At 43.6% G+C, this 22,924-nt stretch overlaps 1 protein-coding gene across 2 annotated transcripts in view; it reads left to right on the forward strand.

The window, feature by feature from the left end:
- Positions 1 to 14,320: 14,320 nt before the first annotated feature.
- Positions 14,321 to 22,924, forward strand: part of Eya3 (EYA transcriptional coactivator and phosphatase 3) — an 81,797-nt gene continuing 73,193 nt past the window's right edge. For both annotated transcript variants that reach the window (XM_028759608.1, XM_028759609.1), the window contains exon 1: positions 14,321 to 14,425. The gene's annotated coding sequence lies outside the window, so the exon portion shown is untranslated. The remainder of the gene's footprint in view (positions 14,426 to 22,924) is intronic.

Genomic DNA, 22,924 nt, shown 5'->3' on the forward strand with positions numbered 1-22,924 from the left:
AAGCCCTGGATTCCATTGCAGGCACCAAATACAAGTGGGTAGGATGGTGCACACTGTAGTTCAAAGTCATTCCTGGCTACAAATAGTGAGTTTGAGACTAGCCTGGGATACATGAAATTCTGTTTCTCTAAAAATAATAATAATAAAAAAAGATCAATCAACTATATTAACTTTTGGGCCTTGTGACTTCTCTCTTGTATGTGTAAACAAATAATTTAAATATCTCTTTTCTTTTTGGTTGAGACAGGATCTCATGTAGCTCAGGCTAGCCCTGAATTCCTGATCCTCCTGTCTCCATCTCTTAAATGTTGGTATTCAAGTATGTGCCACTATACCCAGCTTTCCTGTTCTTTAATTTATTTCTTGTAGTTTAGTTTAATTCTTGGGCTTGCTTCAGGGTCTAGAAAGGGAGAAGCAAGTTTTCCCTGTCCTGTCCGGCATACAAATTTGGTGCAAGAATAAGATGCCTGAATTTTTTAGTGTAAATGAGTGCTCTATCTGCGTGTTCAGCTGCATGCCAGAAGAGGGGATTAGAACACATTACAGATGGTTGAGAGTGGCCATGGGGTTGCTGGGAATTCAACTCAGGACTTCTAGAAGAACAATCCATGCTCTTAACTGCTGAGCCATCTCTCCAGCCCCAGAGATGTTGAACTTTTAAGGGACAATTAGTGCTACAGTTTGGATGTGCAAAGTCTCCATATGCTCATGCATTTCAGGTTTGGACCTCAGGTAGTGGTAGTATTTTGGGAGTTTGGGGAAACTGAAGCAGGTGGGGCCTGGCTAGGTTAAAGAGGCCCCAGGGGAATGGCTTTTTACTTTGTTTCCTGTCTGCTGTGAGGTTAAGAAACTCTTATGTATCCTGTGCTCCTGCCACCAAGCACAAGGGCAAGCAAACTCAGACCTAGCCCCTGGGGACCTAACCATATCCAACTATGAGCCAAAATGAACCTTTCCTTCTTCGGGTTGTTCCTGTCTGACATCCTGTCACAGTGATGCAAAGATAACTAGAACGACAATCCTGGCCCATCAGCCTCTCTTAGGTTGAGATTCACAATGGCACATGTCCTGTTCAGAGGCCTAACTGGTCCAAAGGGCACCCAATGCAGTCTCCTGCAGTCTCTAGGCTTCTGTATTCAACAAAGCAGCCATGGCAGAAGTCTCCTCTCTTGGTCCAGAAACGGAATAGAGTTTGAATAGAGATACTGGTATGTAGGAGTCTATATACCCCTACCACAGCCCATACTTTCTTTTAGAATTTTGCTTGTTTGTTTTTTGAGACAGGGTTTCACTGTCCTGGAGCTCACTCTATAGACCAGGCTGGCCTTGAACTCACAGAGATTTACCTGCCTCTGCCTAACAAGTACTGGATTAAAGGTATGGCCATCACTGCCTGGGCTTCTTTTAGAACTTTTAACCATGATAGAAACTGCTGGAGAAGACCTTGTTCCAGATGGGGAGAGCATGTTCAATACCAGCTTTGAAGACATCTAGTTTTGTGTGTCCATTGGCCCTGCCTTCGGAGAACTTCCCTCCCCCACTCACTAAATACCCACAAGGCTGCCAGTCATGGGATTTCTTCTCTCTGGTCACAGAAGTTACTCAATCCTGGGTCAGCTAGAATTTCTCACTGGGGGCAGGAGGCATGAGGAACTGACTCATTCCGAGGTTCTTCCCTCTTCCCTCGAGCAGTCCTTTTCATATGGATCTTGGACCAGTAACACCACCATCTGGGAACTTGGTAGAAATACATTACTCTTGGTCCTTTCCCCCCTTATACTGATTCGGGAATTCTGGGACTGGGCTCCAGAAGTCTGTTTTAACAACTCCTCCACGTGATTCCGTTATATACTAAAAACTGCCCCAGAGAGACTAAAGTTTCTTGCCCCTTTCCGTCTTGGCTGTTGACATTCTCCTTAGCTCCTTTGATTTGTCCCTCTCATCCCAGGGGATTTGACTCCTTTCTAGCCTTCATGAGCACTGCATGCAGGTGGCACACATATATACAGGCAGGCAGGGGCCTCCGATTTCAGGCTCCTGCCTCAAGAGACTTGCCAAGATCCTTCTAATTTCTTGCTATTCATTCCTTCAAATCTACAGCATTGACCTATCTATCCTGTCTTCTTCGGGCATGTGCACGTGCACTTGTGGACCCTCCCCCAAGCCCCATGCATGCACACAAGCCACACCCTCAACTCTTTAATTTTTTAAAAAACAAACAACAACAACAAAAACAGGGTTGTGTTACTTATGCCAAGCTTGCCCTGAACTAGTAGCAATTCTCCTGCTTCAGCCTCATGCCTGAATTAGAAGCTAATCTCCTGCCTTGCCCTCATGCCTGAACTAGTAACAACTCTTCTGCCCCAATCTCATGAGCCCTGGACTCAGGTATACATCCAGCCCTGCAGCTGAGTGGATTTTCAACAGTTCCATTGTCTCCTCTGCCTTTTGCTTTCTTCATGTAACCATTCTGGGCTCCGTAATTTTCCTCAGAATTCCTGTTTTCTAGCTCGTGAGTCATTTTATTGTACTTTCGAGGGCTTACTGAGTTTCCCTGAGGTAGCAGAACCCAGAACGGATGTGTTTTTCTAAAACAGCAACTGTGGCTCATGACCAAATAGCATCTGAGAATCACCGCTCTGGGTTGAGCTGAGTCCCTGGAGACAAGCCTCTCTACCTCGTGTCTTCCCATTTTCCATCCCTAACTACAAAGTGGATGAAGTTCAGGGAAGTGAAGGAGGGTGTGACTGTGGGAAAGTCAAGGGAGCAACAGGAAAGGGCAAGCCTTGCTGTTTCCTGCTCGGCTGGACACCTCCTTCGGGATGCTGTTGGGAGTTCTTTGAGACAATGATGGACGGGAAGGATGCTGGCATCATCCCTGTCTATTCTGTGCCAGGTACCTGAATTTTTCGAGTTAAGAGGAAGGCACTCCTCTGTGTAGCTGAAGAGACTGAGGTCAGGAGGTGAGGAGCATTGTGTTCATTCCTTGCTGCCCCTGAAGATGCAGTCATGCCCAGATGGAAGGAGACCCAGGTTCTAGCCCCACCCTGCCCTTCCATCCGTTGTTGGTTCACATTACATTGTTACATTTAAGTTCTAGTTAAAAAGAGCCACAGAGGGGCGGGGAGGCTGGACATGAGATCCGGAGTTGAAAGTGCAATACTGCTCTTGCAGAGGACCCACAATTGCCTGTGGCTCAAGGTCCAAGAGATGCAACATCTCCTTCTGGACTCTGCTGGCACTACACACACACACACACACACACACACACACACACACTGCGTACACACATAGTTGAAACACTTAATATAAAACAAAATAATTGCCGGACAGTGGTGGTCCATGCCTTTAATCCCAGCACTTGGGAGGCAGAGGCAGGCGGATTTCTGAGTTCGAGAGTTCGAGAGTTCGAGGCTAGCCTGGTCTACAGAGTGAGTTCCAGGACAGCCAGGGCTACACAGAGAAACCCTGTCTCGAAAAAACCAAACCAAATAATAATAATAATAATTTTAAAAATTAATTTTTAATTGTCTGTGCAGGCTGATTTTATATCAGTATGACATCATCTGAGAGGAGAGACCAATTGAATAAATGCTTTCATGAGGTTGGGCTGTGAGCAAGCCTGTGGAGTATTTTTCTTAATTAGTGATTGAGGTGGGGGTCTCAGACTGTGTTCTATCCACCCCTGAGTGGAGCCCTGCGGCTTCCAACAGCCCACTATGGGTGGTGCTGTCTCTGGGCTTGGTGATCCTAGATTCTCTAAGAGAACAAGCTGAGAAAGCCAGTACACAGTACTCCTCCATGACCTCCGCATCAGCTCCTGCCTCCAAGTTCTTGCCCTGTTTGAGTTCCTGTCCTGACTTCCTTCAGTGATGGACCATGTTGTGTTGGGCTGTGGCAAGCATAGCTTTAGGCACTGGGAAGACCCAAGGCCAGAAAAAAAAAAAAAAAAAAGACTAGACAAGAAAATAGTCTTGAAAGGGCCTCAATGTCCTTTAGTCTAAACAGCCACAGGACAGCGTGTCAACTGGGCTGTGTCTTGAGTGTGGGCGTGGGTCCTGTTGGGCTGAATTTGTAGGTCCTGAGTGTCTGCTGCCCCAAGGGGCTGGAGCCACAGCTCAGGGCAGCAGAGGTGCAGGAATTCGACTGTATTCTCTCCATGCCACACAGACATCGGGCTGTTGGAAGCCGCCGGGCTCCATTCAGGGGTGGATAGAACAGTCTGAGACCCCCACAGAGCCGGAGCTCTTGGGTTGGAGATCTCCAGGCCAGGAGGCAGCCAGGGACTGACTGGTCTCAGACCCTTGGGCTCTCAGGCGCCGCTGAGAGGCTTGGAAAGGCTGAGATGGGGCATATGGGCAGACTGACCTGAAGCAGAAGGGGTGAAGGGGACAAGCTCTGGCAGCATTCCGTGGGGAAGAGACTCTTAGTCACAGCGACTTGCTTGGCTGGGTTATGGCTGGCTCGGCTAGCTGGCCTGAGTTGGCAGCCTCCGTGGCTGGAACATAGCAGGAGATTAGATAGGGACTCTGTAGTTGAAGACCTTCTCCATGGTTCCTCATGACGGCCCCAAAAGGAGAGGTAGTCCATGGTCTTAAGATATGGTCTTAAGATATTGTCATGGTGGAAAATGGATGAAGCTATACCCCAGTTCTCAGGGCAGGCCTGAGGTTAAATACCTTTTTTTTTTTTCCCAGAGGAGAAGGAGGGTCTAGGAAGGAATGCTTAATTGGCTATGCCCTCTGGCCTTTAGGTATTCATGAATATGGAGATGTCTTGTGGCTCTGTGGCCTGTAGTCACACCCCCCTACCTGTGCTATGTGACCTTTGACCACAAACCTCTCTTTGGGAGGGGCTGTGGAGGGCTGAAGCTAAGTGAAAGCAGCTAGGGGGCCCAGGAGCAAGCCAAACTCCCACCATCCCTATAGGGCCTCGGGGTTCCAAGGGGGTTGACTAGGTACCCAGCTGCCTCTCACAGCCCACCACCCCACAATGATATGGAAGTGTAAGCCACATAAACCTATTCCTCTGCAAGTTGTTTTGGTCACGGTGTTTTATTGAAGCAATAAAAACCCTAACTAGGACAGGGTGTTTGTGTGTGTGGGACATGTGCATGTTATCACAGAACTCATTGTCGCCAGCAGAGGGTGCTGGACGCCCTGGAGCTGGAATCATAGGCAGTTCTGAGCTGCCTGATGAGGATGCTGAGAACTGAACTCAGCTCCTCTATAAGAGCAGCAAATGCTTTTAACTGCTAAGCTATCTCTCCAGGCTCCCCTTGCCTCCAGTAAGGGCTTTGGTTTCCTAAAAACCCCGTTTTGTTATGTAGATATGTTTTTGTTTTAATCCCAGGTGTGGGCTATGGGGCTGCTTCAGTTTGTCCACAGCCGCTAACAATGTCCCATGCTCTTATGGGTTGTGATTTTTTTGCCAGCTGCAGAGAGTTCAATTCTAGCGACTCTGGAGAGGGTATAAACAGGAGAGCCCCAAGAGGGCCTGGAACAGCTGCTGTCGCTGCCGCTGGACAGCTGGATATTCTGACAACAAAGATTGGACTTGCCCCTAATCAGCAGGAAGAGGTCTATATTCTCTTTCCCCTCTTATTTTCTTTGTCTCCAACCTAGTGTTGGGGGGTTGGAAGGAATTGGGGTAGAATAAAGGTTGGAAGGGTGGTAGATACAAGAACCCAATAAAATAGCCCAAAAGTATACCTACACCCCCACTTTTTTTTTTTTAAAGATTTATTTATTATATATGAATACACTGTAGCTGTCTTCAGACACACCAGAAGAGGGCATCAGATTCCATTACAGATGGTTGTGATGGTTGTGAGCCACCATGTGGTTGCTGGGATTTGAACTCAGGACCTCTGGAAGTGCAGTCAGTGCTCTTAACCACTGAGCCATCTCTCCAGCCCAACACCCCCACTTTTTAAAGAGGAAAAATGAGGGAAAGTCTCAGCACAACCCTGATGTAGAAAAATAAAGTAGTATGAGGCCCAGTGTGGTGTTTCTGAACTAGTTACAAAACTCAGGAGGACCAGAAGTCAAGGTCATCCTTGACTAGCCAGTTCAAAGCTAGTCTGGGCTACATAAGACTTTATCTATAGAAGAAGAAAAAAGAGGAGGGAAGAAGAGGGGGAGGGGAAGAGGAGCAGAGGGGAGCCGTGAGGTGTAAATGAATTATCTATTCCAGCTATCCCCTATAAAAGACACAAAGTCTTGGTATTTTATTTTCAAGCTATAAGCCTAGACTGGGCAGGTTGTGAGCTGTTCTAACAAACATACCAGCCACATGTCCCCTGTTGCTGTGTGAGCCTCACCTGGGTTATTTCTGTTCCATCAGCCTGTCGCTGGGGTACATTTCCCTTGGCCATGTGCTCATGGTCCATCTCCTCTCATGGCCTCCTCCTCCTCTCCTTTCTCCTTCTTCCTTTCTTCCCCCTCTCTTGCTCCTTGTCATCCCTACCTGTGACTATTAGCCTGGGAACCGAAAGCCTGCATCTTTATTCTCCCCAGGAAGTGGCTGTAGCCATTTTTATTTAACAAATAGCTTTAAATTAGGGATCAAGGCTTAAATAGCATCACTTGGTGTGTACTTGAGGATGTGCTCATGGGGGGTGGTGGTGGGGAGGACAACCAGACCAGGGGGGAATACATAGCAGCACCAGACCAATCCCCAACAGAGAGAGAAGAAAAGGAAGGGAAAGCCAAAACTTAAAAAAAAGAACTAAACATCCCAGGTGGTAAGATGGACTGTGTAAGATTCATATTACCAGCTGAGCATGGTGGAGCCAGCACTCAAGAGGCTGAGGCAGTGGGATGGCAAGTTTCCAGTCAGTCTGGGCCACATAGCAAGATCCTGTCTAAAACGGGGGTGGGAGGGACATTAATCCATTCATAATGGTGCCATGTTGATGGCCTAGGCCTTTCCATTGGGCCTTCCCCTTTTATTACACTTATTTATCTATTTATTTATTTGTGTAATGTGTGCCTTAATACACAAAGGTAAGAGGACACCTTGAGGGAGGTGACCCTGGGGATTGAACTCAGGTCATCAGACTTGGTGGCAAGTGTCTTTACCAGATGAGCCATTTCACAGGCCTAACACCTCTACAATGCCACACTCAAGACCAAGCCTCCAGCATGTGAAGCTGTTCAGGGACAAGCTACTTCCACAGGGCAGCAGCCACATGTAGTGGCAATGGTAAAGCAGAGGTGGCAGCTGGGTCAGCTCCCCTCCAAAGCTCTGGCTTAATTGAACCATTAATCTTTCTTAAGCCAATGAAAATGGAATAGGGAAAGTCCCATTCTTGCTGATGCTAGGGGCCACAGCATGGAGGTAGATAGGGCTCACTCCAACCTGGTGCTTAATAGCAGTGTGGGTGACTCATGGGGGCCTTGAGACAAAGCAAGTTGAATGTCATCAAAGTTCTTGGGTCCAGAGTAGGTGGAGAGAAGCAAGGTCAGGTAACATCTATTGGTTTCTCTTGAGATTGGCTAAGGAACTTTGAGGGAGAGCCTTATCCACAGAGACACAGGTATGAGACTAGACCAGAGAGCTGGCACTTGGAGGATGCCTGATGCTGCAGAGGGTGCTCTTGTCTGGACTTGAGCCCTACTTTCCTGCAAAATGGAGACATGTGTGTTCAAATAGCAGATCATAATTGTGACTTTACAAGTATTCAGTTAGCGCATATAATGAAAACTTAGCTCAGCACGCTGAACAGAGCGCTCTGCAGTATCCAGCTCAGGCTGAACAGAACTGTGTGCTCAGGTGTTGCTAACTCAGACACTGCTGTGAGGCTTTCTATAGGGTTGTGTTTTTATTTCCTTTTCCCATGTCCTTCCTCCCACTGCCCACCCTGGTAGGGGAATGTGACGTTCTCATCTTGCACACATTCAAAATCTGGATACTTTGGGTTGGTTTTATGACTTGTATCTCATTTCACTGTTGTCTTGCCTGGAAGATGAGCAACTGCTACAGAAAAGCACCAGACTGCTCACGTTAAGACCACGCCCACAGTGACACACTTCCTCCACAAGGCCACATCTCCTAATAGTGCAACTCCCTGGGCCAAGCATATTCAAATCACCACAGATAGCATTTCAACTTGGCATGAAGACTAGGCTGGTCTTGAACTTGTGGCAATCCTCTTGTGTTTGGCTCCCAAGTGCTGGGATTATGGATGAGACTACCACATCTGCTTCTAACACTGGGTAGACTATATTTTACTAAACCAGTGAGTTCTCCCACGGCTGTGTCCATCCAAGTACACCTGGTCTGCACCTGGGCAAGGGTACCTTTATTGGGAGAACTAGCCCATCTGGTACTGGTAGCTGCTATCTGTAGTGAGGACTGGCAGCAGAGGTCAGCTTGTCTTCCCACTGGTTGACTGTCATCTTTACATTCTCTTTAAATCCTCCAGAGTGATTCTTCTGTCATCTCCCACCTTTGACCTAGAGATGCGTTCCCTTGACCTTCCAACCCTTGCTTTGAACATAGATTGGAGTCTTTATTTTGGCTTTTTTTGGAGACAAGGTAGCTCTGAATGGCCTGGAACTTATATTATGTAGACTAGGCTGGCCTCAAACTCACTGAAATTACTTCCTTTTGCCTCCCAACAACTAGGAGTAAAGGCATGGCCAGCCCTAAATTTTCATTTAGGAACACCATTTTCTATAATAGTGTTTACACCAATTTTCAATCCTGTAACTTCAAACCTTATTTTTAATGATGGTTCTTAAATGCTTTAACCTCCCCTTTAGCCCACCACCCACCAGAGGTAGTGGGAAAGAAAGGATTCAGGGAAACCTTTTTACAAAGGGGGAGACCTGTTTAGAAAGGTTCTTTGGAGCAACTCCTGCTTGTGTTGTCTGGAAATTGGCAGTTCAGTTCTACAGGTCAGCAGCAGCAGCAGCTCGATCCATTCGCAAACACTTCACAGATATACCAGCAGTCCAGCTTGGTAGAGTTGGGTTATCATACAGGAATCAGTAGCAGTGGCACTATCTAGCAGAGACAGCCATGCCTCAGCCTTGGCTCGAGTCAGCAGGAGGGACGCCTGGAGTTCTTTGCAGTAGCTCCCTCAGTAAATCGAAGATCAGCAAAGGCGCGAGACCAACAAGCATTGCACAGCTAGTTCTATAAGCAAAGTTAGCTCAGCCTCTGTCACTGTCCCTCGAGTCTCATTTATAACCTCACAGGTCTTGCCTCTGCCTGTGTGTCTGTCTCAGCTGACATTACTCTGCTAATCAGCCCTCGGAAGTCCTCGGAAGCAGCAAGAACTGCAACACACCATCAGATGGTTTTTGGTGTTTCTCTCTATGGAGTCCTAGGTTCAGGGAGAGATGCAGTCTCAATCTATAAAGCAGAGAGTGATCAAGGAAGACTCCCAACCTCTGCCTTGGATTTCCATGTATCCATGCACACACGTGAACCCACACCTATACATGAACTTACCACACATACATACACAAAGAAGAACGATAGAAAACACTGACAAATACAAACCCAGATTGGTGGTCTCCAGGCATGTCAAGCATGAAAGTTTATGTTGATGATTATTATAAACATGAGTCATACATGATCTTTAAACTGGAAATAAGTTGAGAGTGGTAGTACATAACTTTAGGCCCAGTATTCAGGACGCATAGGCAGATTATATTTCTATGAGTTTGAGGCCAGCCTGGTCTATATGTTAAGTTCCAGGATAGCCCTGCTATATAGTGAGACTCTGCCTCAAAAAAAATTAAAAATAAAAACAAAATAAAAAAACAAAACTAGCTGGGCAGTGGTGTGCACACCTTTAATCCCAGCACTTGGGAGGCAGAGGCAGGTGGATTTTTGAGTTCGAGGCCAGCCTGGTCTACAGAGTGAGTTCCAGGACAGCCAGGGCTACACAGAGAAACCCTGTCTTGAAAAAAAAAGAAAGAAAGAAAGAAAGAAAGAAAGAAAGAAAGAAAGAAAGAAAGAAAGAAAGGAAAAAAACAAAACTAAACTAGAAATAATTCAATTCAGAGGCCTTATAGTCAGTCTTATTTTAGTGTTTTGTCTTATTTAGTTTTGTGATTTGATTTATACTTTGGCTTTGTTTAGTAGTATCTATGTAGAATAGCCTTCTTTTGTGTTAAATTTTGCGTGAATTGGTCCTAATCTATAGAAAAAGAAAAGGAAATTATATAGCTAAGAGAATGTTATGCAACTACGCTTGAAGAAATCCTAACAGCATTTCTGGTGTATTTGTTTAGGTTTGTCCTCAAAAATACCATACTAAGGCAGGGAAAACAAAACTCACCAGACATTCCAACTGGGTATAGCATCAAAGTATGGTGTATGCCTGGAATCCCACACTGGGAAGCAAAGATGGAAAGACTTCTAGGACAGAGAGAGAGATAGCAAACCCTGTCTCAAAAAAAAAAAAAAAAACCCAAAAGACAGAGAGGAGTGGGAGGAGGAAGAGGAGGAGGATGAAAAGGAGGAGAGAGGCATGAAATCAGTGAGACACCTGTAAGTAAATACAAACCTCCTCCATCCTTGGCTCCCCTGCTGTTCCTCCTGAAGTGGGAGAGAAGTTTGACCCAGCAGTTTAAGATCCTGGGCTCTGAAGTCATCCTGACCTAGTTTAAGTCCCCGTTGATGGTTTTGTTTTGTTCTTTTTGTGTTATTATTAAGTTCAAGAATAATTTTTTTAGAGCTTAAGAGAAAAACAACAGGGCAGGCAAGCTGTAGGCTTTGGCAGCTGCCAGAAGGAGAGAGACAGAGCAGAGAAAGGTGCCTTTGAGTTCAGAGCAGAGGTCAGCCATGACAGAGAGCTAAGCCCTGGGAGGGTCCTTAGCAGAAGTGTGAGACAGCACAGAGCATCAGGAAAAAAAGGCAAGTATCTGAAAGAAAGAAAAAGAATAAAAACATGGAAAAAGGAAAAGTTATACTTTGGGTGGGCTGCATGGAAGAGGCTCCACTGGCAACTGCTGTTCTGTGGTTTTCTGAAACAGGGCCTGGCTATGTAGCCCAGGTTGTCTTTGAACTCACCATCCTGCTGCCCCAACCTCCTGAGTGCTGGGATTACAGGCATGAGTCACCATACCCAGCTTAGTCAAGTTCTTGCTTGTCATGTGACCTCAAGGAAGTCTCTTAATTTTTTTCCCTGACACAACACCTCATCTATACAGTGAACTCAGTTATAGTTTCTGTGTGTACATGTAAGACTCAAACTCAAGGCCTACAGTTTTTGTTTTTTATATATTTGTTTTTGACAGAAAGTCTCAGTACTGAGACTAGTCTGGCCTCCAACTCGGAACAGTTCTGTCTCCGTCTCCTCAGAACTGGAATTACAGACTTGTGCCACCATGACCTCAAAATGCACAAATACAAAGAAAGACTGCTCCGGCTGGAGGTCTGTGTGAGTGGAGGGTAGGCATGCAAACTGAGAGCTGGGAGGGGCTGGCCAAGCTGGACTGTGTAGATCACAGTAAGTAGCAAGATTTTTTTTTTTTTCTCAAAGGATGCCCAAGATCGGGAATGGTGAGGAATTGTCTTTTATCTTAGCAGTAGAGAGGCAGAGGCAGGCAGATCTTTGTGAGTTTGAAGCCAGCCTGGTCTACACAGAGAGTTCCAGGACAGGCAGGACTATATAGTGAAATTGTATGTATGTATGTATGTATGTATACTACAAAGACACTGACTTTTTTGGGTTTTGGGTTTTTTTTTTAAACATTTATCTATTTACCCATGAGCATGTGTATGGGTGTAAGTAGAGGTTGTATGGGAGTCAGAGAACAACTTGCAGAAATTGATTCGCTCCTCCCTCCATGTGGGTCTTAGGGATTGAACTCAGGTCATCAAGCTTGGAGGCAAGGATCTTCACCTGCGGAGGCATCTTGCTGGCCCTAGGGTGTTGCTTCTCTTTTTCTTTTTTGGTTTTTCGAGACAGGGTTTCTCTATGTAGTCTTGGTTGTCCTGGCTGTAGACCAGGCTGGCCTCGAACTCAGAAATCCGCCTGCCTCTGCCTCCCAAGTGCTGGGATTAAAGGTGTGCACTACCACTGCCCGGCAGGTGTTGTTTTTCAATTGCTAATTAACGCATAGGACTGATGTGTTTGTATATGTACTTTGGGTCTAGTGTCTGGGGGCATCACATTGGTTGTGGGCTCCCTCTGGTGGAGCTGGTGGTTCATGTCAGTAAAAGTAAAAAAAAAAAAAAAAAAAAAAAGAGCAATTAATCTAGCCTTTCATGTACTGGCTGTTTACTATGTAACATATTGTGTTCTATTGGTAAAATACACTCACAAAAAAATGAGCATCTCAACATAGAATCACACCTGTGATTCTAGCATCTGAGAGGAGGAGGCAGAGGAATCAGGAGTTCAAATCCATTCTCAACCATAAATCTAGTTGGGATACAAGACACCTTATCTCAAAAACACTAAACAAAAACCAAACAAAAAAACCCCCAAACCCAAAACAAATAAACAAACACTCCTCCAAACCCCAACCCAAGCCCTTACAGAACTTATATTCTGGTGGGGAGACAGTAAGCCAAACCCGCAAGCAACTTGTTGGACAAATGTCATGAGAACAATTATCAGGGGGTAAGAAAGTACAAGGGAGACAATCATGCTCCCACTTAAAGCACATCGTCAGAGGCGGTCTCCATGAGAAGGCACATTTGAAGCTGTAAAGGGGGTGACAAGGTGAACCATAGAGCTGTATGAGGGAAAAGGAGTATGAGGGAAAAGCACTCCGGGCAGAGGGAGTAGAAAGCAGACAGCACCCGAGCCTACCTGCAGGCTGGAAGAACAACAGAGGCCAGTGTGTCTTAAGTGGAAGGAAGACAAGATAAAGCAGGTTAGAGTTCTACCCTGCCGAGTTAAGTCTTCTGGGTCCTGTAGTCAATGTAATGATTTTGACATTCACACTGAGACAGAGCCATTGGAAGAAGTACGTGATTTGATTAAGGCTTTCACAAGAGGCTTCTGCTTCTGTGTTGAGTATAGGGTAGCAAGCATATAAGACACTCAGAATTACATATTGACTGGTTTATACCAACGCAGGTGGAAAATAGTCCGATTCTGCAAAGACTTTGAAGACAGCATCTACTAATTGTGCTAATTAGGTGTGATTTATGAGAAAGAGCGGTTAAGAAGCTTCCCAAAAGTAGTTGCTTAGGAAACTGTTGAAATAGAAGCAGCTAATAAAAATCTTTTGTTTTTATTTGTAATGAAAAGCTAGGTTTTCGTTTTTCAACTTTGTGGTTAATCTAATATTGTATTTGTGATTCCAGGTCTTTTTCCTTGAGGGTCTTTCCCTTCTGAGATTGAATACACTGAAGACTACACAAAACCTGTTTTCAACTCCATTCCTCATCCACACTTGAGTTGTATTTTAAAATTAATGAAGCATTAAACAATGTTTCTGAGCCGAGAAGGTAGATCTCGAAGTTCGAGCCCAGGCTGATCTATAGAGGGGGTTCCAGGTCAAGGTACACAGAGAAAACTTGTCTCGAAAAAACAACATCCCCCCTCCAGCCCCCAAAGCAAAAACAAACAAAAAAAGTTCCTGAAAACAATATTCACAAAATGAAGGCAGCTGCAAGTGTAATACTAGGTGTAAACTAAATTTTCGGATAAAAATGTTCACTTTGAGTTAGCCTTTCAAGTGTATTCAAAAGCTCCCATCCGGGGCTGGAGAGATGGCTCAGTGGTTAAGAGCACTGACTGCTCTTTCAGAGGTCCTGAGTTCAAATCCCAGCAACCACATGGTGGCTTACAACCATCCGTAATGAGATTCGCTGCCCTCTTCTGGTGTGTCTGAAGACAGCTACAGTGTATTCATATATAATAAATAAATAAATCTTTAAAAAAAAAAAAAAAGTTCCCATCCATTCCTCCTCTTCTAGCTTTTCTAAGTCGACCAACTGCAGTGAATATTTTTCAACCTCGCTGTCCCTTTACGGTAGGAATCACACACATTTTTTAGAACTTACTTTCACAGATGAGAGCGGTAGCTGGGTATGGCGGCACAAGCCTGTTCTACAAGCCCTAGGCTGAAGGAAGAGGATCCTGAGTTCGAGACCAGCCTGAGCAGGACTTTGTTTTGGGGAGGGGAAAGGGCAAGGAAAGGAGGTCGGGAGTACTTTTCACGAAGGCGGCCGCAGCTTGGCAGCACCGGCATCCTGAGACGCACACACGCCTCGGACTGCGAGGTGGGCGGGGCCTAGGCCTTGCCCCGCCCCGAGAAGCCAGCCGGGTACTCGGGGTTCTGGCGGAACGGGGTGTGGATTGTTAGGAGGCCCCCGTATATCTACTTCCGGTTCCTAGGGACGCGCATCCGGGTCACGCTAACGCCGCGGTTTCCGCCACTCTGTTGGTTCCAGAGAGGGTCCGAAGTGGTCCCATGTCGTGCTGTGGAGCGTCTGCAGCCGTCTGGTGAGTCTCCGCCGCCGCCACGGTGTGAGCGCGGCGGCTCGGGTGCAGCCTTCAGGGCTCCGACTGAAGAGTTCCTCCCCGGTCGTACTGGCTAGGGGTCCCTTTGCCGTTTCCTCGTCCCTGCCGGTCTGCCCTCGAGGATTTTCCGTCGCTCTGGCCTCGCCCCTTCTCACCTCAGCGCCCTGTCTCTGCCTCCGCTTCTCTTAGCACTTCCTCCGGACCCGTGTGTTGCGAGCCCACTGTTCTCCCATCCGGGACGTTGGGGTTCAGCTCCGCCCCCAGTTCGCTTCACCTGTGACCCTTCCCCCCTCCAGGGACTAGTAGATGACACGAGTGTTTTGCCTGCCTTTTCGGAGCGAGGGGAGGGCTTCTTCAAAGTCTAGATCCGGGCCGACTTCTCCAGGGGCAAGTTCTGCCTTGAGGTTAGACTTGAGGTCGCTTCCCTAGTTAGAGAACAACAAAGGCGTTCCCAGTTCCTCGCTCTCCCTCAGTTTGCTGGGCTCTCTGAGCAGCAGCGAACAGGTGGCGGGCTCGCCGTCGGGCTTGTGTGATCCCCTAAATTGACAGGTCTTCGTCCTGTCCTGTTTTGTGTCCTCTGTCCCACGAGAATGAATATGCACAGCTGAGGCAAAAATGCGGATGTTCTGCCCTCTGCATGGATTTAAAGTTAGAGGACTCCGGGTTTATAAACTTTTAAAACATTTTTAGTATGGTGTTGCTGTTTCCTGCCAAAATTCACCACTGTAGCATAGTTTTCCGAATAAGACAGACATTATTTCTTAGAACATTCTTTTTAACTTCTTTTTCTTTAGCCTTGCTACCATGGTTTAGAAATCATGATCTTCTCATTTTAAAACTTAAGACATATTATCTTACCTTACATTTTCTGGAGGTTTTAAGGCATCTATAATGTGAAAAGGGTTAGACTAAATAATGGTTAATGTCCTGTTTCTCAAATTTTGTGATCTAAGGTATATCTAGAGGTACAACTTTGGATGCTCTTTTTTTCTCCTCCCTTCAGTTTTTTGGGTGTTTGTAGCATTTTCTTGTAACCGCCATTTTCTTTTGTGTGTGATCAGTCTAAAATTCAGTATTAATAATTCAATATGAACAGAACAAATCCTGTGTTTATTATTGGTTTCTCTTGGCGCAGTTCTCTCTCATATACAGATAGGAGAGTATAGCATAGTCTGGCGTATTCCAAAATTGGGCTGCTCCCTCCACCTATTTTTAGCAAAGAACTTTGGAGCTTGGCCATGTTAGTCCTAGATGCCACAGAGAAAGACCCTTCTGGTTGGTTTTCAGGATTAACGTGCTGAGCCCCTATGAACATTTATCTGTCCTCCCGTGCGTGCACCTCCACCGACTGGAAAGAGTTGCCTTTGTTCAGCCTGACCTCCTCATTTCCCAGCAGCAACCCCAGTAACCGTGGCAGCTCTATTGGCTTCTTTACATCGAGGTTTGGCAAATACTTCATTTTTATGTATATAGTTGGTGCACAACTTTCAACTTCTGTTTCATTCCTGAACTTTATGTCCCTTTCCTCCCCTCTATTACCTTTGTTCCCTCCTTCCCTCTGTTTTTGTGGTGGGTTTTGACCCTAGGCTGGCCTGGAACTTTTGGAATTTGCTATGTAGTAGAAGACGGTGTTGAACTTGTGATCTTCCTGCCTTCTAAACTCTGGGATTACAGGTCTGTGCCATTGTGCTTGATATTTTTGGGGTGGGCAGGGTTGGGTGTTTTGTTTTGTTTCTCTGTATACCTCTGGCTGTCCTGGACTACTTTGTAGACCAGGCTGGCTTTGAACTTACAGAGATCTGCCTGTCTTTGCTTCTGCAGTGCTGGGATTAAAGGCACATACCACCATGCCCGGCCTGTTTGGTTGCTTCTTATGTGTATTTTCAGTCTGAACCTAGTGAGGTTTTTATAGTGTATAGCCAAAGGGAATTTAGAGTTCAGATATACTCCTTCATGGATAATCCAGCTTTAAGAATTAATGATGAGCAAGTTGTGGTGGTACATACCTTTACTCACAAAGTAAAGGCAAAGGCAGATGGACATCTGTGAGTTCCAGGCCAACCTGGTCTGCAAAGTGAGTCCAGGATAGCCAGGTCTCTATTACACAGAGAAATCCTGTCTTAAAAAACAAACAAAAACGATGATATTTTTCTTCTTTTTAAAAAAATTTTTCACCGGGTGGTGGTGGCGCACACCTTTAATCCCAGCCCTTGGGAGGCAGAGGCAGGTGGATTTCTGAGTTCGAGGCCAGCCTGGTCTACAGAGTGAGTTCCAGGACAGCCAGGGCTACACAGAGAAACCCTGTCTCAAAAAACCAAAAAAAGAAAAAAGAAAAAAAAAGAAAAGAAACTGGACTGGAGAGATGGCTCAGCAGTTAAGAGCACTGACTTCTCTTCTGTATGTCCTGAGTTCAATTCTCAGCACGTGGTGGCTCACAACCATCTGTAATGGGATCAGATGCCCTGTTCTGGTATGTCTGAAGACAGCAATAGTGTATTAATATACATAAAAATAAATAAATAATTCTTTAAAGAATTTTTTCTTCTTTTTAATATGAGTGTCTGTTACCCTCAGAGGCCAGAAGAGTGTGTTAGATTTCCTGGAACTAGAGTTACAGATGGTTGTGAGCTACTGTGTTGGTGCTGAGACTCAAACCTTGGTCCTCTGGAAGAATAGCCAATGCTCTTAACCACTGAACCATCTCTCTAGCTCACTAAGATAATTTTTAAAAAAAGGAGTTCTGCACTTGCATTCAGAGTGATGAGATTTTTTTAGTTCTCTGAAAACTGTAGACTAGTGAGCACAGCATAGTATTTAATGGGTGATTTTGATGGATTTAGGTTATAGGAATGAAGGATTAAAAATACATGCGATGGCCAAGCATGGTGGCATGTGCCTTTAGTCTCAGCACTTGGGAAGCATCATTAGGTAGATTATCTGAGTTCCAGGCCAGTCAGAGTTGCATAGTGAGACTTTCCAAAACAAAATTTATAACATGGATTTGTCTTTTAAAAGGGACCAGAGAAACAAACTGTTAATGCAGAATAAGTTAGATTTTTTAAGTGATACTTTCCTGTTGTGATCTATATTCTACATAGAAGCCCCTAAATGAAGTAAAGATTCGATCCTGTCAGTGGAGCATCAGTGTTCATATCCCTGGATGTGGGACAGAACAAGGTAGACTTCCTAGGTACTGAAGAACCTGCCTTTCTTACTTAGCTGCTGTCTTGGTCTGTTCTGTTGATGTGAGGAGACACCATGACTAAAGAAAGTATTAAACTTGGGTCCTGATTACAGTTTTAGAGGGTTACTCCTTGATTATCATGGCCGGAAGCAGATGGGAGAGAGAAAGTGCAGGAGTTCACACTGAGCCTTTTGAAACGTTAAAGCCTACACCCAATGATACACCTTCTTCAACAAGCTCATCCTCCAGCAAGGCCAGACCTACTCCAGCCAGACAACATCTCCCAGTTCTTCCCAGTTTTATTGAGGACCAAGCATTTAAACATATGAGCCTATGGGGGCCATTTGCTTTCAAGCTACCACAGCTACCAACCCTCTAGTCACCAAAGACACTGCTTTTAAAGCTGTAAAGAGAAATCACTGTAGATTTTCTATAGCAATTTTTACCTTATGTTTGTTTCAGTTTTTAAGATTGAGTACTCAATTTAAAAAGCATTTCTGCATGTTTTATACCTACCATGTTTTCTGGTTTTTGCTTGATCATTTTCGGTTTTTATTTTTGTCAACTTACTTCCTGTTGTACTTTGTCACAGTGCTTTGATTTTTTTTTTCCCCATTGAGTACTATGATATTTAAAGGATGATGCAGTTTTAAATATTCAAGAAGCAAAATATACCTCCAACATGTCCTTGCCATTGTACCTTGGTTTTGTGATCTGCCTACTCTTCCTCATGACTTCACTCTCTACTTTTACAAATAAAAGGCTCTCATAAAGCTTTTTAGTAGCTTTAATAGAAGCTTTTTATCTAAAAAATTTTTGTGTATTGCATGCTATTGTAGTCTGTGAAATGGAGGAAGACTAGTTCAAATAGAAATATACCATGTTAGGACTGGGATATTGTTCCATAAATTCACCTAAGTAGTTTATACCAACAGTTGAATTCTATTTATAATGAAATACAAAGAAAAACAGCTGGACTTTATATTCTGATTAACTTAAAAATATAAGTGCCTGTTCCTGTTCCAAATACGTATCTTAAGTCTAAGAAACATGAAATCCTTTATATTAGACAACATAGCACATGATAGAACATACCATCTTGATTTTGTTTGGCACCATCAACCAAATCATAAGGTAGCTAGTTAGTGAATGTAGGCGTGCTTTATTTACATTTAAGCCTGGTAGTGGTCATATACTCCTTTAATCCTAGCACTCAGGAGGCAGAGGCAGGCAAATCTCTGAGTTTGAGGCCAGCCTGGTTTACAGAACGAGTTCCAGAACAGCCAGGGCTACAAAGAGAAACCCTGTCTTGAAAAACAAACAAAATCAGACATTTAAAGCATGGGCCTCATGTTTGTCTTTAATGTTTTTCCCTTTTGAGTGTACAAAATCATTTTAAATCAGAAGAAATCTGTAGTTTAAGTATGACTTTTTTTTTAAGATGGAGACTAACCTCCAACTTCCTGTATAGATGAGGGTGGCCTTGACCTCTTGACCCCCTGCCTCCATCTCCTAAGTGTTGGGATTGTGCCAGTATATGTACCGAATAGTGCTTTATTTTAGAAAACACAAAAAATCAGTGGAATACAGTTAGTATTCAGTTTTTTTTTTTTTTTTTTCAGTTTTTCGAGACAGGGTTTCTCTGTGGGTATTCAGTATCTTAAAGATCCCCTTGTAGACTGTGCTGGATGCACTTTAACTTACTCATTTGGTTAGTATTTATAACAGCCAGATTTTTTTTCCCCCGGTAAAGTAATGAAGAGTAATCTTTGTAGTACAGCTCTTTGAGTGTCTACTTTGTCCATTATAACATTACATATTTCATGTACTGCTTACATGAATTAGATGATCTTATGTATAGAACCAGCAATTAAATTCTGCATCTCATTTATACATTTCCGAGTTAAATATAAGAATTAATAGAATTAAACTAATTTAGGAAGGACATTGTACACATTTGTAATCCTGGCACTTGGGAGGAAGTAGGAATTTTGGTGAGTTTGAGTGAGATTCTGTCTCAGAAAATTCAAACCAAACTAAAAGTAGAAACTAAACACACAGAAAATGAACAACTAACTTTTAGACCTAAGAATGTGTCAACAATGATGATGGTATATGATTTTTTTAAACTGGATTTATGAAATCATATTGCCTTGAAGCCACTTAAGAGTTTAAAGTTATTGCATAAGTCTACTACAGCTTAATATAAAGATTACTTTATTTATAAGTATAGTTATTTTTTATTTGGTGACTTCTTGTACAACTGAACCCTAAAAATCTGTAGTAAAGAAGAAAAAAGAAAGAAAAGTGAATTCAGGTCGTCATGGTGTTTGTGCCTGCAGTCCCAGGACTCAGGCCACAGCAGGAAAATGGTGATTGTGAGTTCCAGCTGAGCCCGGGCTGCACAGCAAGACCTCTTCTTAATATAAATAAATAAATAAATAAATAAATAAATAAATGCATACATATGTACATACACAAACATTAAATTACATGGCATTTATGTCTGGTATTATTCTTTTCTAAATGGTTCATACATTATTAACTGCAATTCTTAGAGCCTTATGAAGTATATTCTAATTTTCTATGTGAAGAAACAGAAGCACAGAGTATATAACTTGCCCAGAGTAGCAAAGCCAATTAAGCATATTCGAATTTGGTGTTTGTGGCTTCAACTTCTGACCTTTTGTTTGTTTGTTCAAGAGACTACTATTCAGTAGTGATGCATTGCAATGTTTTCTGTTTTATTACATTCATTTAAACAGCCTGCTGGTTGCTCATCAGTCACAAAGTTGCTGCAATAATTTATAATGCACTATACTTATACTTTGAAAAACTTCAGCTGTAGGGTTTTTTTTGTTGTTGTTTTTTAACATTAGCTTTTGTGCAGATTGAAGTTGGGTTTAGGGGGATGATTTATTTTTAACTATGTGAGTTGCCCATGTCTTCCTGTGGGTGTGTGCACACTATTGCAGGTGCCCTTGGAGACCAAGGTGTTAGATGCCTGCTGGAACTAGAGTTACAGGCAGTTGTGAGCTGTTGAAAGTGGGTGCTGGGAACTGAACTTGGATCTTCTAGAAGGACAATTCGAACTCCTTTTTTGTTTTGTTTTTTTGTTTTTTGTTTCTGAGACAGGGTTTCTCTGTGTAGCCCTGGCTGTCCTGGAACTCACTCTGTAGACCAGGCTGGCCTCAAACTCAGAAATCCGCCTGCCTCTGCCTCCCAAGTGCTGGGATTAAATGCGTGTGCCACCACCGCCCGGCCAATTCAAACTCTTAATTGTTATCTCTCCAGCCTCTGGGTTTACTAGATTTGATCCTCTGAAAGTTACCTTGATTTTATAAAGATTTTAGCGAATAATGATGTAAAACAATTGAGAGGAGACCCTGCTGCATCATGATCTTAACTGCAATATACAGCAGTGCATACAGTCCTCATTCTTTGGAGGTACTGTTACAAATCCAGAGTTAAGGGTCATCCACAGCTACAAACTGAGTTCAAGGCCAGTATCTGCTCCGTGAGATCCTGTCTTAAAAAACCAGAAACAATGAGAGGAGTGATGGTAAATGAAAGTGTCATAGTGAAACACACTCTGTGTATAATTTATATATTTTTATTTTTATGTGTATGTGTGTATAGCTACATGAGTTTTTGTGTACATGTGTGCAGGTGCCCTTAGAGGACAAAGGGTATCAGATTCCCCTGGAACTGGAGTTAGAGGCAGTTCTGCTTGATATGGGTGTTGGGAATGGAACCAAGTCCTCTGCAAGAGCAATATTAGTCTTAACTACTAAACATCTTTCCAGCTCCTGTACATAATTAATATAAAAACATTAAAAAATAAAAGTTTCCCCACTACTGCAATAATCTTGAATAAAGACGTTGTGATACTGCTTGAGCTACAGAGCATCATTAGGATTCTTTCTTAGTTTCCACATAACAGTCAAGTTGAGGCCATTCAGTGCTTCTCACATGCATTTTTACTCATGAAGTAACTGCGGTCTAGGAGGCCTTATCTGAGATTTCATGCCCCTCGATAGTATCAGAGCTGGTAAATTCTGGAGTCTGATCCCAAAGTGTATACCTTAAATTCTTATTCTTGCCTGACCTGCTTCTTATAGAGATTTGTTGGAAAGGTACAATAAGGGGCTGGAGAGATGGCTCAGCGGTTAAGAGCACTGACTGCTCTTCCAGAGGTCCTGAGTTCAAATCCCAGCAACCACATGGTGGCTCACAACCATCCGTAATGAGATTCGATGCCCTCTTCTGGTGTGTCTGAAGACAGCTACAGTGTACTCATAAATAAAATAAATAAATAAATCTTTAAAAAAAAAAAAAAAAAAAAGAAAAGAAAAGGTACAATAAGTTAAATCTGCCTTCATTGCTGTTCATCACTGTGTAGGCTGAAGCACCGGTGCTGGGAAGGAGTGGTGGGGTTTGTTGATACATCTTTGAAGTAGAGCTTGGTGATGTGGCTAACTGTCTAGCCAGCTTGCTCTGGGGATCCCCCATCTACACCTTCCCAGCACAGGAATCACAAATGGCCACCACACTCACCCAGCATGTGTGTGGCTTCCAGGAATCTGAACTCTAGTCCTCATACTTAAGTAATTAATTAGCACTTGCCCAGGCCCAGACTCATTTCCCATTAGCAAATTCAGATTAACCCATTCCTTAGTACGCTATACTGTGGCTTGGAAGTTTTTCCTATGGAATGCATCTCTTTTTATTGGAAGCTGGTGAGGGAAAAGTTTGTGTTAGTTTTCATTAGAGACAGTTTTATAGACAACTTTAAGGATGATTTTCCAAGAGGTAAAATTAGAAATTGGGAAAACAATTCTTGTTCTTAATATATTCCTGATAAAATATTCTTATTTTTAAGAATTTAATATAGTCTATGTGTATAACTTTCTCAGTAATTATGATGTATTCTTTTAATGAAAGTTGTAAAGTTAGCATAAATATTCCTACAGCTGACAATACTAAAACATATCTCTCCTTTGTGCCTCCAAATAAAGTAGCCATAAGTTGACTTCTGTTTACTGGGGCTGTTTATAGAAGGAGTTGGCTAGTATAGTGACGGCTTTTGTCTGTCTGCAAAAAGTTTATCATGGCAGGTGTAGTGTGGTTGGAGCTCTCCAAACCCCCTTAAAAAGTATGTGATTTGTGCTGTTGCCAAGTTGTGGGGCTTGAACAAAGGAACTGAGTATAGGTTCACTGGATGTTTTTGTCTCCTTCTGTAGTTCTTTAGGTATAAAGGATTCTGAAAGGATTTTTTTTTTTTTTTTTTTTTTTTT

This window comes from Grammomys surdaster, unplaced genomic scaffold (genome assembly GCF_004785775.1).
Source record: "Grammomys surdaster isolate TR1022 unplaced genomic scaffold, NIH_TR_1.0 126313, whole genome shotgun sequence".
In the NCBI taxonomy this organism is placed as follows: Eukaryota; Metazoa; Chordata; class Mammalia; order Rodentia; family Muridae; genus Grammomys; species Grammomys surdaster.